Source organism: Microcebus murinus, chromosome 5 (assembly GCF_040939455.1).
Source record: "Microcebus murinus isolate Inina chromosome 5, M.murinus_Inina_mat1.0, whole genome shotgun sequence".
NCBI classification, from domain to species: Eukaryota; Metazoa; Chordata; class Mammalia; order Primates; family Cheirogaleidae; genus Microcebus; species Microcebus murinus.
In genome coordinates this window covers 3896585-3912024 of record NC_134108.1, presented here as the reverse complement: position 1 = coordinate 3912024, position 15440 = coordinate 3896585, and positions in this window count along the sequence as shown.

Here is a 15440-nt window from a genome sequence, read left to right as displayed (position 1 = left end):
GTATAATATGCTGCACCCTAAAACCCTGCAGAATACAAATTCTCTTAAAGTAGATCTAGAATATTCTCTAAAACTGACTGTCTATTAGACCATAAAGCTATTTTTGCAGCAAAAGAATTCCAATAATTTTATAGGATCAAAATAATTTAAAAATGACTATAATAAAGGCAGCTCTTGTAAGAAAAACTAAAGAAGATTAGTAACTAAAGGAGAAAATAAAGCAACAAAAATGTTTATTGAAACAGGATAAACCCTAAAATGTGACATGAATTTAAGCAATTGATCTTCCAATTAGGATTGTTTTCTGATGATTATTACAGGAGATCATGAAATTAGACCTTTAGAGAAGAAAATATAATTCTAGCATACTATCTATCCTAAAATTAGGATATTTTTCATAATGAATGTCATATAAATACTATTTTGGGTGGATTTTCAATTTTAAGAGTTAAGCTATAGGTAAAACACAAGATTTAGCTATGATTGTAAGACTAAGTACCAACTTTCTTGACATACAAGCAGATTTATACCTAATACATAATGAGATAATGATGGAAAGACAAAAGATCAAAGACAAGTTAGGGGTATCAAGGATATAGCCTTGGTATCTATATTAGGAAAAGAAAATTTTTTAAATATTGAAAGGACAGTGAAATTAAAATAATAATATTGATAAAGGTAATAAAGGAGGGAAGTTAGCTAAATTCTTAATTTTTATAATATGATATAATAAATATTAATTCAATCAAGAATTTAGTGTAAGATGTTTTATTATAATTATGAAAGAAATCACCAAAAGAAGTCAAACAGAAAGAGAAATCAATCAATCAATCAATCAATCAATCTCTGGAAAGTATGACCAGAGTTAAAAAAAATAATAAAAGTGAGAAAAATAGTTTCTTTCTGTCCTGTGTGTGATTTGTTTCTCTCTGTGTGTGTTACACTTTGACTAGGACAGATATTCTAAAATACATCAAAAGATATAGTTAGGGTAAAAATTATAGAGCTATGTTAGTTTTGTGGTCAAAATGATACGGTCAAAACATCAGGGACACTCACACTTAAATACAACTATATTTCCAACAGAATACCTAAAATTTTTAAAAGTTGATAATACAAAGTATTATAATGTAAAATAATTGGAATTTTCATACCTTGCTTCTGGAAGCTTAAAATGTTTCAACCACTCTTGAAAATTATTGCAGTTTATAATAAAGTTAAAATTGCACCTCATTCTATGATCCATTTTTAGGGATATATATCCAAGAAAAATAAATATGCATATATAAGAATGTTCATATCATATTTATTCAGAATAGCACAAAATGGAAACAACTCAAATGTCTCTCAATAGGAGAGTGGAAAACAAGGGGGAAAACTACTCAGCAATAAAGAAAAATCAACTTTGAATACATACAACAACATGGATACATTTCAAAAACCTATGATGAGAGAAAGAAGCCATTCACAAAATAATGCATATTGTATTATTTCAATTATACCAAATTCACAAAGAAGCAAAGCAATGCTTATAGAAGTCAGATTGCTTCTGAGGGTGAGGATGGTACTGATTGGAAAGTAGCATGAGGAAACTTTCTAGAGAATGGAAAAGTTCTATTAATATATATTGATACAGATGGTGGGTATATGGATGTGTGCAAATATAAAATGTCTTTGAGCTCAATACAAGACTTGCACATTTTACTTCATGTTAATTATACTTTACTGAATAAAACAATGAAAACTAACAGGGAAAATACTTTGTACTCATTAGGCATTGATTCCATTGCTTATATGTAGGACACTCAACAAATATTTAATATTATTAACACAAATGATTATTTTTAGAGTCTGTAAAGTGTATCATTGAGGCTTCATTGGGATCAAGTGACAGAAAATCTATTAAACACTGTGGCTTGTTAAGCACTGGCTTAACAAAAGATTTTGTTTACCTCACCTTTTTTCTGGGTTCACATTGTTGTTAAGTTCTTTCTGTTCTCCCACTAAATCATGGTTACAAAATGGCTGCTCCAGCTCTAAACATTGCTTCTGTATTCAAATTAAGGAAAGGAGAAAGCTTCATTAAGGTCTGTCCCTTCTAATTAAATATTAAAAGGGTATCTTGAATTCCTAGAAAAGGTTTCCCTTTGCAAAGGTTGGTGAGCAAGTGTGACTTCTAAACCTCTATACTGGGAGGCAGCAAGTGAGTTGGGATTAGGGATGCCTATTCTGTTAGCAAATTGACAGTGCATGTTAAATAAGTACATGATGCTTATTTAGATGATACTGTTTCATCTACTGAATGAATCATACCTAAGTGGATGGAATACCTACTGGTGGAATTTCAAATCCATGGTAGGTAGGGACTATGCCATAAGCTTCTATTTGTTTTTCCCTACTATATGTAAAACAAACTTTTTACTTTCTTAATTACTTAAGTTTCATCATGATATTTTCTCATGTAAGACTGAGAACACCATTAAAGGTCTATCAGTCCCTGTCCCATTCCCCTACCAAGTCCTAAAAACGATACCACTCTATTCAGCGCACTGCTCTAGAAGATACTGCTACTGTAGCCTTGGGGAGGGGAGACTCAAACACAGACTGGCTGGATATTATTAAAGAACATTTAAACACAAGTTTGGCAATTAGATGACATCTGGGTCTTTTTTTTCCAACTCTAAGATTTTATGAAAAAATTTAAATTTTCAATTGAAAAAGAAAAACATAATATGTGCCTTCTGATACTTTGGCATTCTCAGTTTTCAAGTATAGAGATCTGACTTTAGGTAATATAAAGGCTTATGAAAAATTAATTTTTAAGTTCTGACCTTCTATTTTCTACACTAGGAAATGGCCTGACTCCAAATCAAATGTGACATGCTTAGGAAGGGTTACACGAAAGTTCTACTGAAGTAGGAACACGGGATTCTGAAATCTCATGTGGTACTGAATCAGGCATTCTCTTGCTTCCACCCTCCGTGTGGTACAGACTTTGGTGCTGAAGATGATGCTTCCTTAATTATATCAGAAATTTAACATACTGTCAATTGAATATATGTGTCGTAATTTTTAGGGATGTAGTTGACCAGTGTGGGCAAGGCAAGTTCCCATGGCATTAAAACATTCTGCAGCCAACAGTCCCTTTCGTCAGTGCTTCAGAAGAGATCCAACAGGTGGCTTTCATCATTTAGGATCATTTTAATGGGTTCGAATGTGAAGGGAGTGTTCATGGTTATCTTCCCCTCTGGGTGGGGTGGTGGTTAAAGAACATAATCTTTAATTATGTTCTCAGTCTTACATGAGAAACTATCTTAATAAAGGTGATATGCTTAGGATATGGTTGGCAGAGTAACTCATGGTGTGGTCAGTCTGTTCATGCTGGTCATATTAATTAACAGCCTTTATCACAGTGAATAGAAATTTGGAGGTGACTCCCATTAATCCTGAAGATGACCATGAGGAGGGTAACTCCACATTTCCCATGGACAGATTTGTTATCAAGCTATAGTGGTTTTGAGGGACTGAAAAAGGTCCATTTACTCAAGCTGTCTTCAGCTCATGTATCCTGTTTTGAAATATGCTATTCGATGAGGGTTGTTGGTCTGAATGTAATAAAGGTGGAGATAGTTTTTCAATGAATGGATATCTTACTCTTTGATTGTTACACAATTGCTGTTAATAAAGTTAATTAACTTCTCCAAAAGATTTCAAAATCACTGAAGAACAAAAACTCAGATACTTAACCTGAAAAAGTTTTACATATTAGAAGGCTATAAAACAAAGAGATATTTGTAAATGAATAATGATCATGTATAATAAAATGCTACCAAAAGCAATCTTTTTGTCTTGGTTTTAGAAATATGACAGTAGCTTTCCAACGAATAATAAGAACACTGATTTAGGAATTTCCAGCATTTTCAGACTGTCCTTTGACATTATAGGTAGATCACCTCTCTACTTGTTGAATCACTAATGATTTGTGCTTTCAAAATTCTGAATATAAATGTCATGCCTGTATTCAAATTTGTGAAGCTAATTAGAAGCTGTAGAGTTCACATATTCATCATCTGACGTATCCTAGCACTAAACCAGAGTCTACAAAAACTGTGGTAAAATGCTAAAATTACCTAAGAAAATATTTTTTATAAATACTAAATACAATGCCATTTTAAGGCAATGTAGCATAGGAAATGTAAAAAAAAGAAAAAAGGACTATTTTTAGACAATGATTTTAAAGCTATGCATTTGAGCAGAAAATGTCATACCTATTAGATAATTGCTTTTTAAGACACTTCTATACCTTTTATATATTTGAATTAGGTTTTCCACTTTGGTTTGGACCATAGCAAATCCCTTAACCTTAATGTTTCAATATATACACCTGAAAATAAAAGTAACTGTCAGCATTTCTGAAACTACATCATATTTAAAACTAATAGAAACCTTAAAAATACAAATTTCATGTTTAAACAATTAAAAATTTATTTATTTTTCTAGTTTCTTTCTTGTTATAGAGACACACATAGCTTAAAATAGATTAAATCAAATTGCACAAGCAACTTTTCTGTTTAACATTCTGTTAGAAATATCTAATTCACTGGTGTGTAATTATGATGCATATGCCTCTGATGGCTGCATAAGTCATTAGTTCGATGCACTAAGTCATTTTATAAAACTAAGTCATTTTATAAAAACTAAGTCATTTTTTCATTTTTCCTTTGTGAAGACTTTTGGATTTTATCAGTAAAAAGATGCCATACAACAAACATTTTGATTCAAATTTTCCAGAATATGTAATTAGCTAAGTAAAATGTGTGACACTTACATAGGTAGAGAAACCAATAAGATGTTGTAAATATAGAGGAGCATTTAAAACTTGTGAAGATATTTACAATATATTGCAAGTTTGAAAGAAATTGCACGAGGATCTGTACTGGACAGTCCTTGCTTTCTAGGAAAAATTACACATATACTCACATAAAAGTCCATATACAAAAACATCTGAAATATAAACTAAGAGTGGTTAACTCTAATAGCAAGATTATTTTCTTTTTTCTCATTTTTTTTTAAATTTTCCAAATTTCTAGACTTCATTTTTATTATAAATAATACATCTTTTTTTTTTTTTTAAGTAAGCTGATCTGTAAAACAGCAAAATCAGTGACTATTGCTGTGAATGTTGGGGTATATGCAGTGCCCCTGAAACATTTGGAAAGAGATATGGCCATGCACAACATCAAGAGCCAGGAAAACACTTAACATTAGACCTTGTAATTTTGCTCCTGAACATTTCATTTATTATAAAGAAATAACTCAATATAAGCAAAGGTTTGGATGGTTTTGATTCATGAGCAAAGGTTTTCGATGAAAGGAAGTGAATAAGAGCTATCTATCCAGAATTAAAAGTATTAGCACAATAAATGATGACACAAGAACAAGAAGGAATGTTATGTAGCTATGATCTAATGCACAACTTGTGGGAATATCAATTAGCAAATGTATTTCTGAAAAACAACTTATAAATTTTAATCAGAATTTTTAATATGTTCATAATCATTTCCCTACCAATCTGCTTTGCAGAAATGTATCCATAGCAAAAATAGGCAGTATGCATTAATATATTTGTATAAAGATGTTTACAGTAAGAAAAGTTATAAATAAGTAGTGCTTTTATACTATTTTGTAGAATATACATGCCTTAAATAAAAAATAAATGCTTCTTGACTCATATTAATATTGTTTCTTATTTTATAACTTTATACAATGTTATATTACACAACATAAATATTGTGATTTTTGGAAGGTGACATATATTTAATTAGCATTTCCAGATTACTAGATTTTTATTTTTTAAAAATAAATTTAAGATAGCTTTATCCATATTTTAGCCTTTTTAAATTTTAGGTACCTTTAATCATTGTAATTGCTAACACTTTTTTTCAGTTATATAAGCTCTAATTTTTTTCCTAATCATTCACTTGTCTTTTATTTGTGGTGGCTTTCCTGATATACAGAAGTGTCTAAGTTTTCTTTTTAATTGTAGAGGTCCATCTTTCCCCCGCTGATGTAGAATGTGATCTTTATCAGAAATTAAACTCATAAATGCATGGATCTATTTCTGAACTTGTTTTTTCTGTTATTGACCAGTATTTTAAGTTAACACTGCCATTATTATAATTTAATTGTATATTATTTTTTTCTTGAACCATTTTTGATAATTTATGTTTTTCTAGCTTTTCAAGTTTACTATTGTTAGATGTTTATTATGATTTTTATGATTTTCAATTTCCTCCATATCTTTTGTGCTCTCAGTCCTTGTACTACATATATGGTTGCATTATCATAATTACCAAAGTTTTGTGGTTTTTTGTTTTAATCAGTTTTTTTCAAAGGGAAGTTTTTAGATTCATTAATCAGGTCTACAGTTTTGTTTTACATTGAATTAATTTCTTTGATTTTTATTAATTCCTTTATTCTGCCTTTGAATTTATTATATTGAATATGTTTTTATCTTTGTGAGTTAAATATATAATTCAGTTATTTTCAGTCTTTTTATTTTCTAATAAGTGCATGTAAAAGTATAATTTTATTGTGTCATGCTACTATGGTTAGAAAACATTCTCTGCTGTTAATGAGTTGAGACTTTGTTGCCTATTATATAATCAGTTTTTGATAATTTCTGTGTGCTTTTGTAAAGTATTTTTATTCTCTGTTGCACATAGTGTCTTATATTAAATGTATATTTGGGTATGTGTCTAAGTTCAAGCATACTTATTTTGCTATATCAATCTTCCATATTCTTACTCATTTTTACCCAATTTGTTATTAAATTAGAGAGAAGCTATTGCCTCTCAGGATGGATGAATGAATATTAAAATACAACTATATGCTCCCTTCTTTCTCTGTCTTCTCTGCCCTCTTTTACAAAGTCTAGAACACCTGTTTCTTTCCCAAGCTATAATCTCTCTCCAACTCAACCACGTGGGTTGGGTTTAAAAAGCCAATTTGGTTTTGATTTGGTTTAGAAGGGCACATGGGAGTCTGAGCCCAGGAGAAAATAGCTCTGTTATCTGTGGCTCATGACAAGGTGGGGCCACAGATTGACTGTTCCTGCTGAACTAAATACAGTTTTTAAAGTAAAAACGCCCCAGATAGTCCCTCAAAGGCACCCCTTCTCTGTGGTTCCTTTATTGATTCAATCACCCTGGGCCTTCACTGGAGTGTCTTCCTAGAGATTTTTGAGCTGTAGCTTCTCAACTTCTGCTTCTCCTCCAGTCTAGCTCTTTTGTCTTCCATTCTTGAGGAGTTACCTTGAATTTCAAGCTTGCTAATGAAACTCTTTTTTTCTTTTTTATCACTGACACTGCAATATCTTTTCAATTAGTTCAGGGGATTTTCTATAGACAGACAGGCAGGTCTTCTTGGACACTGACATGTGGTATCTTGGTAAAATATATCCTCCACTTGGATGTCAAAATGTCATTTCTAAACTTGTACTCATTTAAATCTATTTTTCTTGCAACATTAGATGCTGGTAGAGTTTACTTTTCTGTGAATTTGATAACACTCTAATACGAGGTAAATTGTCATTAAAATGACATATGCAAATAACAAAATTGAAATAGCAGACAAGCCTTTTCTGTGTCAAAGGCAGTTTGGCTTCAGATGTTAAAACTATGGGAGGAATGGCACACCTGATGCAATTCAAGTGTACCACTTCCCTTTATTTGGTCAGCAAAAATATTTTGTTGACCACTTTTGTGGTTTTCTCTGCCTTTAGGAGCTTGGTTTAAATTGGACTTTGGAAGGTGGAAATGTGACTCTATGGAATTAAATCACTGAAACTGAAATTATAATAAAATTAAAATATTGGTTACTTTTTAGAAAAAAAATTGTTAGAAATGATGAAGATCCATACTAGAAATAGGCCATGTATGAAAAATGAAAAGAAATGCTTTGCCTGTACAAAAACAAAGCATTCTCCAATAATAATGCATTTTCCCTGAGCTCTAGAATATAATATAGAAACAATAAATATTAAATATGTATATGTTTATGTTGAACTACTTAGAATATGGTATTCTACTGTTCTATTGTCATTTCACAGTAACATTTCCTAAACTCAGCATTTTCCATCCTCTTCTGGTGTTTTCATTCTGTTTGTGAGGTCATCATCCTTCGGTAGCTGCAGCAAGGAGCCTGCAATGCATTTTGAACACCTACAAATTCTCCACATCCAAAACATTATCCAACTGTGGGGAAGTAGTTGAGACAGGCCTGCGCAGGTACAAAGTCTTTCAGGGGCTAACTTCTAAATTCTAAGAGGTAGTTGTCAATTAACAAAGGTATAACAAAAGAGGTAAAGTGACTCTATATTTCTTTGATTAGTTATTGTGGACTTAAAGGTAGACAGACAGGAGAGAGCAGGAAACTCATTTTTAACAAACAGGTTGTTTATAACCACCAGGTACATCTCTGGGCAAAGTGCGCTTATTGTCTCTGGCTCCCATCCTATGGGCCATATTTGCCTTGTCTTGTCTTTCAAGACATAGGGAAGCTTACAGATTTTGAGATCCTGGGAAGCCTTCTTGGAAAACATCCCTATCAGAGATTTGAGGGCTCTCCTATGATAGCAGCCTGTAATAAGTGAACCATTGAGTCCACACATTCCTTCAGGGCAAAACCCTGCAAACTCCTGTTTTTGTCTTTAATATAGTAATATTGGGTCATATAATAAAATAATGGTCTTATGAGACATATCTCATTAACTCCTCAATCATATTTCTCAACATCCAACCTCATTATTTCCCCCTAGTCCACAGTCACCCTTTTAGTCCAAGCTGCCATCAACTCTAACCTGTCCAGTGCAAGATTTTCTGACCTGGTTTGACTGGTGCACTGTTGCCTCTTTCCAGTATGTTTCCTACGCTGCACCCAGGATGGTCTTTTCAAAATACAAACTGATTATGTCATGCCGTTCACAAACTTGTGACCTGTCAATGGCTATCCAAAGCTCTCAGGAAAAGAACACCACAGATCTTAACGTGTGTATGAGGCCCTGCATATTAGGTTCTGAGATGTAGCATCATTTAACTACAGTCTCTATGCTGTGGCTCTCATGACATCTTGCCCAGGCAACACCGACTCTTGTTTATTCAGTGAAAACAGGCTTCTATGTTTGCTCTTATGGCAAGCTTGATTTTTGGACAAAACTACTCCCTTGATAGCAGATAGATTAATATTTTTAAATATCTTTCAGATAGCACAAAATCTAGCAAAAGAATAAGGAGTCGTAATACAAAAATGCAAATGAAGATTGGGGCCTACAGAGATTGGAGACACTCTGAAATCATTTCTGCCGGGAGCCATCTGCTGAACCAGATACATCAGCAGGTTACTTGTTCAGAATTTTAGAGGCTTCTCAGAGATAAAGTTCATGTTTGTTCACTCAAAATGGGAAGTGTATAACACCAGGTTCCACTATTTCACTTCTGATGACATCATTTCTTGCTCTGTAGCTGCACTGGTCAACTATGTACTTAAATAATTAACCGCACGATTACGGATTTTTATCTTCTTTATTCCATAAGACCAGCTCCCTTGCCCATCTTGTTGATTACACTATTCACTGTCACTAGTATAATTTTTTACACTTAGTAGAATCTTGATAAGTATTTGTTGAATGAGTGCATGACTGTGAATTAATTAATATACTTCTAATTTCAACCAGTGACAGTGTCCTTCAAAACTATTCAAAAAAATTTAAATGTGAACTTTTATTTCGTTGCTGCCCTGCAGTCACTTTCTATTTCAACCAGAAATGATCTTTACTAGGAATCCCACTGATGACAGATTTGCGTTGCCTAGATTAGAAAGCCGCATGCATAGGGATGTAATTTTTAGGTGACTTCTGGACTTAACTCAGCAATCTGGGTACATGTGAACCACAGCTATTTCTGAAGTCAGCAGTTTTAGCCAGAGCAATGGGCAGGCTGTGTCTGACCCATGAAGGGTAAGGGTGGGTCTGCATGGCATTTTACTAGAGTAGCTCCAAGAAAACTTTTATGTTTTTAGAAATGCAGTAGTTATACATGAGGGATGAAGACACAATGCTCTACTCCCTTCAGGAACATTTCAGCTTCAGTTCTGTGTAGTTGTATAAATAGGGTTTGCCTCTATCATGGTCATTTTTGCACAAGGATAGTACTCTACTGTAAAATTGGTTTCTAAAAACAAAATGAAACCCAGAAACTTGACAAAGGCATATATTTATCACAAGTCCTTGCATTTATTTATATATCTGTTAGAGCTAGAGATCAGCTTATTTGTTATATTCAAGAAAAGGGAATATCTATGGCTAAATAGGAAATCTCTATATAGGGTGCATCATAGGTTCAAGATAGGCAGAATTTTATTTATTGTTCTCTGGTGAAAAATAATCATGTATTAGCTAGAAAATAAAACTGGACACTTAAGATGTTTTAGAAATCCACTTTTATCTCCTTTCAATTTAGACACACTTGACGGACATCTTGAACACATTCTGTGTACCAACACTGTGCTATTGTTTATTCAAACATCAATAAAACCCACTCCTAACCCTTGAGAGGTTCCTAAAGTTGTCCCATCCACAGATGGCGAATTCCTTTACTCACTCGTTCACTTGGCAATAATCAATCACAGTCTACTGAGCACACTCCAGCTTTGTACCATCTGGGAACAAAGTCCAGACTCCTGTCCACAGTTCACTGAGTCTTTTTCATGCAGATATTGCTGCTATGATAATCTCTTCCATGGCCCCACCCATCTCCCCAGACGTACTGCAGAATTTCGAGTTCCTAAAAGGTACTTAGATCTCAACTGCTCCCTTTAGTTCATAGCTTAGAAAACGCTATCTCTGCAGTACTGTCTCTAGAATGCGTCACTCTGGCTTTGTGCTGCCATGTATCTAGTTGCGTCTTTACTCATCTGTATCCCTCCAAGACTACATGCTATATGTGGACAGGGATCATGATGGTCTTGCTGTCTCATTCATGGTTTTGTCCCTAGAAACCAGCATGCATCTGACATATGTTGCAATTCTGACTATATTTTAGTGGGAACCCACTATATATTTGCCCCAGAAAGATGTATTTCCATTGGCTGCATCAATGGGGATGACAGATCTTAAGATCAAGCAAAAACAACTTGTCTAAGGTCCATTGGGAACATGATATTCAATAATACTTTTTTGCTTAATGATATTTAGCAGAACTCTTGACTTCCCCACCAACTTGTTTCTCAGTCTTTTCTATCCCGTGAATGTTACTCCTTTTGTTCACTCAGAATATAAGAAGAGTGTTCAAATATTTTGGTATGAATATCTCCTTACACTTTTAAAAAAATATTGAGGGCTTCAGAGAGTGTTTGTGTTATGAGTTCTATATCTTGCATTAACCATCTTAGAAACTAAGACTGAGAATATTTAAAGCAGACACATACATCCCATTAGCATCAGTCATCTCAGGGTGCCTGGCCCATGGCAAGACCTACTGTAACCTCACAGAAAAGGAGAGCAACAGGGCAGATAACCCCATAGTGTTGTAATGAACTTTGTTTTGACCTGGCAGGTTTTGGAGCCTGGGATACATCTTGAAAACCACTGATATGAATTACCTTTTATTTCTTGCTTTTTCTTCATTTCTCCATATCTAGTCTACCAGCAACATCTGTTGTCTCTGAAACAGTGTATCTTTGTAATCTTTGTAATTCGTTGGATTTCTGATGCTACCACCCTAGAAATGCCATAAAGATCCTTAGATCCATGCCTTGCCTTTAGCATTTTGTGGTTGTCAGAATAAGGACCATCAAGGGTCTCTGCTCCCTTCCCCAGGATGGGTGACTATCACTGAACATGACCAAGGGCACTTTGCAGATGCCATAAAGCATCTTGAGATGAGGGGATTAGCTTGGATCATCCAGATGAGCTCAACACCCTCACAAAGGCCCCAGTGAGAAGCAGGTCAGAAGTCAGAGTGAGAAGAAGGAACAACAGATGAAGAGTGAAAAATTAAGGATGTGCGAGGTAGGGCCACGGCCAGGAGATGAGGACGGCATTCATCCCAGGAACAGATTCTCCCTTGGAACCTCCCGAAGGAACGTGGCCCTGCCAACAACACCTTGACTTGAGCCCAGTAAGACTGATTTTGGATTTCTGACTTCCCAAACTGTAAGACAATACATTTGTGCTGTTTGAAGTTTGGAGTCAGTCATTTGTTAAGGCACCAGAGGGATTGTCAAAATCTTGATCAGACCATTTTGCTCCCACATTTTGAACCCTCCAGTGTTCCTGTTGTCCTTAGAAAATCATGCATGCTTCCTGCCAAAGCTTGCTAAGTCCTGTGTTATCTGACACTTGCAGACCACAGCTACCCCTTTCTATAACCTTTCGTAATACACTGCCTGCTAGTGACCCCAGCTTTTCTGTCTCTCAAGCAAACCCACGTCGCTCCTGCCTCAATGTTTTTGCCCCCCACCCACGTTCTCCTTCCTTGGAATGCACCCCTCCCCTGAGCTGCACGCTCACCCGCATCACCTCCTCAGGGAGGCCTTCCCTGAGGAACCCAGATCGTATTGTCCCATCCACTTCCTCCCCGATGCTATTCACATCATCCTTACTTTAAAAAAATCATGCTAGTAGTTATCCCCACGGGGGTTATTTTTGCTTATTAGTTTCTGCTACTGATTTTCTGAGATTTGCCACTCAGGGGTGAGTTCACAGAGAGCAGGCCTTTCACCTGCTTGGCTCGGCGGCATATTCACAAAGTCCAGAACAGGGTCAGACGCATCGATAGCTGCTCCATGAATGTTTTTTTTTTTTAAATAATAAATAATGAGTTAGAATTTTGGCACATTTTTCTTGTCACTGTGCTCATGCTCTAGGTGAGCAGGCTGTGCTAGAAGATTTTAGAGAGAAGAAAACTGCTCAAATACTTCTGGCCATTCGTGATGCTAACACCACAAACAGTGCAGGCCTCATGCCCAGTGGTGCTGAGTCAAATCATGGGGCTGTGGGGCTGCACTTTGGTTTCTCCAGCCTTCGTAGCTGGGCTCTCAGGAAGCACAGGGATGTTGCCCTCCCAGAGACTGAGGAGCCCCCCCAAGACACCTCGCGTGGGAGTGTTCTTTTCTTAAACCTGGCTTGAGTTCTTTATAACCTTGGGTGGCAGACGTTTGCACCCTGGAGAGTGGGCAGAGAAGCCCTCCGTATGCTGCGGTGTATTGGCCTAAACATTTCTCTTCCCATTACTATTCTTTTCTTTAAACACATCGTAGTAAAAGCATGTAAGAAGATTTTCTGATAAGGTCTCCCAATTGTGAGGTTCACAACCCGAGGAAGCACATCTGATCCGATAGTGTGTTCCTCTCATCCTGTCACTAGAATGAAACACTGCTAATTCATCTTCTCCTGATAAGAAATGTTATTCTTTGGGCTCAGAAAATTTGCACATTCTTGAAGTTACCCATGTATATTTACCCCATTTCCCGCCTGTTTCACACATTCTATATCGCCTGTGGTTAGCAATGGTGCAGATAAACTTTCACTGTTATAGAAAATATAGCCCCAATAAAACATTTTCTGCCACCCACAGAACAGCAAAGGGCACTCTTCATTTCTAGGCAGAGCATTTTGTAAATTGGAAACATATCAGTGACAATTATCAAGAAATAGTTTTCAAAATGCACTCCTTTCTACAGAGCACAGCAATTCTTCTTTCAAAAAGACATTAACCAAAAGCAATGCTCTGAAAATGTCATTTGGAGCATGCAATTGAATTAATTTATTTGTTTTATGATATTTTACAGTTAGTCATGTAAGAGCCTTTCACTTTATTTTTTTTTTTTGTCTGTTCATTTAGATAATGCTTTAACTGCCATAAATCCCAGCTATGGTGGTAGAGAAACTGTAAGAGAATACCAATATCTTCTAAATATGGCATGGTAATAACAAGCTAGCCTGACTATTTGTCGTATCTTTTATCTAAGTACTTGACTTTCACTCCAGATGAGAAGTCGTCTGCTTTTTCAGGTAAAATTAATGTCGTGTAATTAATTTTGCAGATGAAAAAATAGAGGAAATCCTATTATAAACTTATTAGGAGACAGCATAGAAAATCCTTGTCAATAAAGGCACATTTAAAAGATTGTGAATAAAATGCCCCAAAGTCTAACCAGTATCTCAAATTCTCTATTGTCAGGGGATGAAGTAAGTGGAATTATGCCCATTGCCATTCACGATGCCTTGGTTCTTAGGGCAGGGAAAATGAAAATACATTATTTTCAAAAATACTTAAAACTTCGGGTAGCTGTATGGATGCAGTGAGATCCCCCCCCCCCCCATGTAATTGTGCCAAGTCTAGGATGTGGAACTATTAATATTTAGCATTTTTATGTATAGATCAACTGTTTTGAGATATTAATATGACTTACATCACTTAAATGTTCTATAGCAACATATGAAACTATTTCACTAATTATTTTACATGTGAAAATAGCAAAAGGTGGTGGAAGTTACATATATTGTGTTCCAAACTTTCTTTGATATTAAGCAATATCTGCTCATTCATTACTCGAGATCATTATTTATTTACCTACTGTACCTTGGCACCTAGAAATCAAAAGGATCTATGAATTCCTTAAAATTACATTTAACTTTTAAAGATTCTATCTCATGGAACAGTTTGCTTTGTGCTTTAACTGAGCTTATTTTTTCCTTACCTGTAGGAAGAAAGGTTTATACCAGTTCCCCATCTGCTGTTTACAAGTCCAATCCCAGGAAAAAGAGCAGGTTAATTCCCCTTTTTATGGGAATCCTTTGCACCCTGGTACTTCCTTTTTGATATTAGAAGTTACTCTTAATGATCATCTTTCTGGTCTGTAATTTCCGTGGACTTAGGAACACTCAGCCTCACTGGGTGTCCCTAGGACTTAGAACAGTCCGTGGCACATTTGTCTGCTCCAGCAGCAGTAGCATGCTGTTTGCAGCTTTCACCCATTCAGCCAGTAGTTACTGTCTCTTATGTGTGAGACATGATTCTAGATAATGGGGAATTAGCACTGAACAAAACAGACAAAAATCCGTGCCTTCATGAAACTGGAATTTTAGTGAAAGTTTCTTGATTAAACATCCCTTCCATACCATTTGCTTCCAGTTTTGGCCACCCTTCTGCAGTGATTCCATTTCTCTCTGTCCCCTTGGCTGTGAAATAGGCAGAGCCTTCCCCACAGGGCCCCACAGTCCTGAGTGGACCTAACTGGCTGCAGTTCACCCTGTACGCTAGCATTAAGGGTTATATTCACTGGCTCAGGATTAATCATCACTGTCTTTTTAAGAACCCTTGAGGGCTTACAATAGCCACTTACATTAAATCGAAACCTCTTGCAATAAGACTGAACAC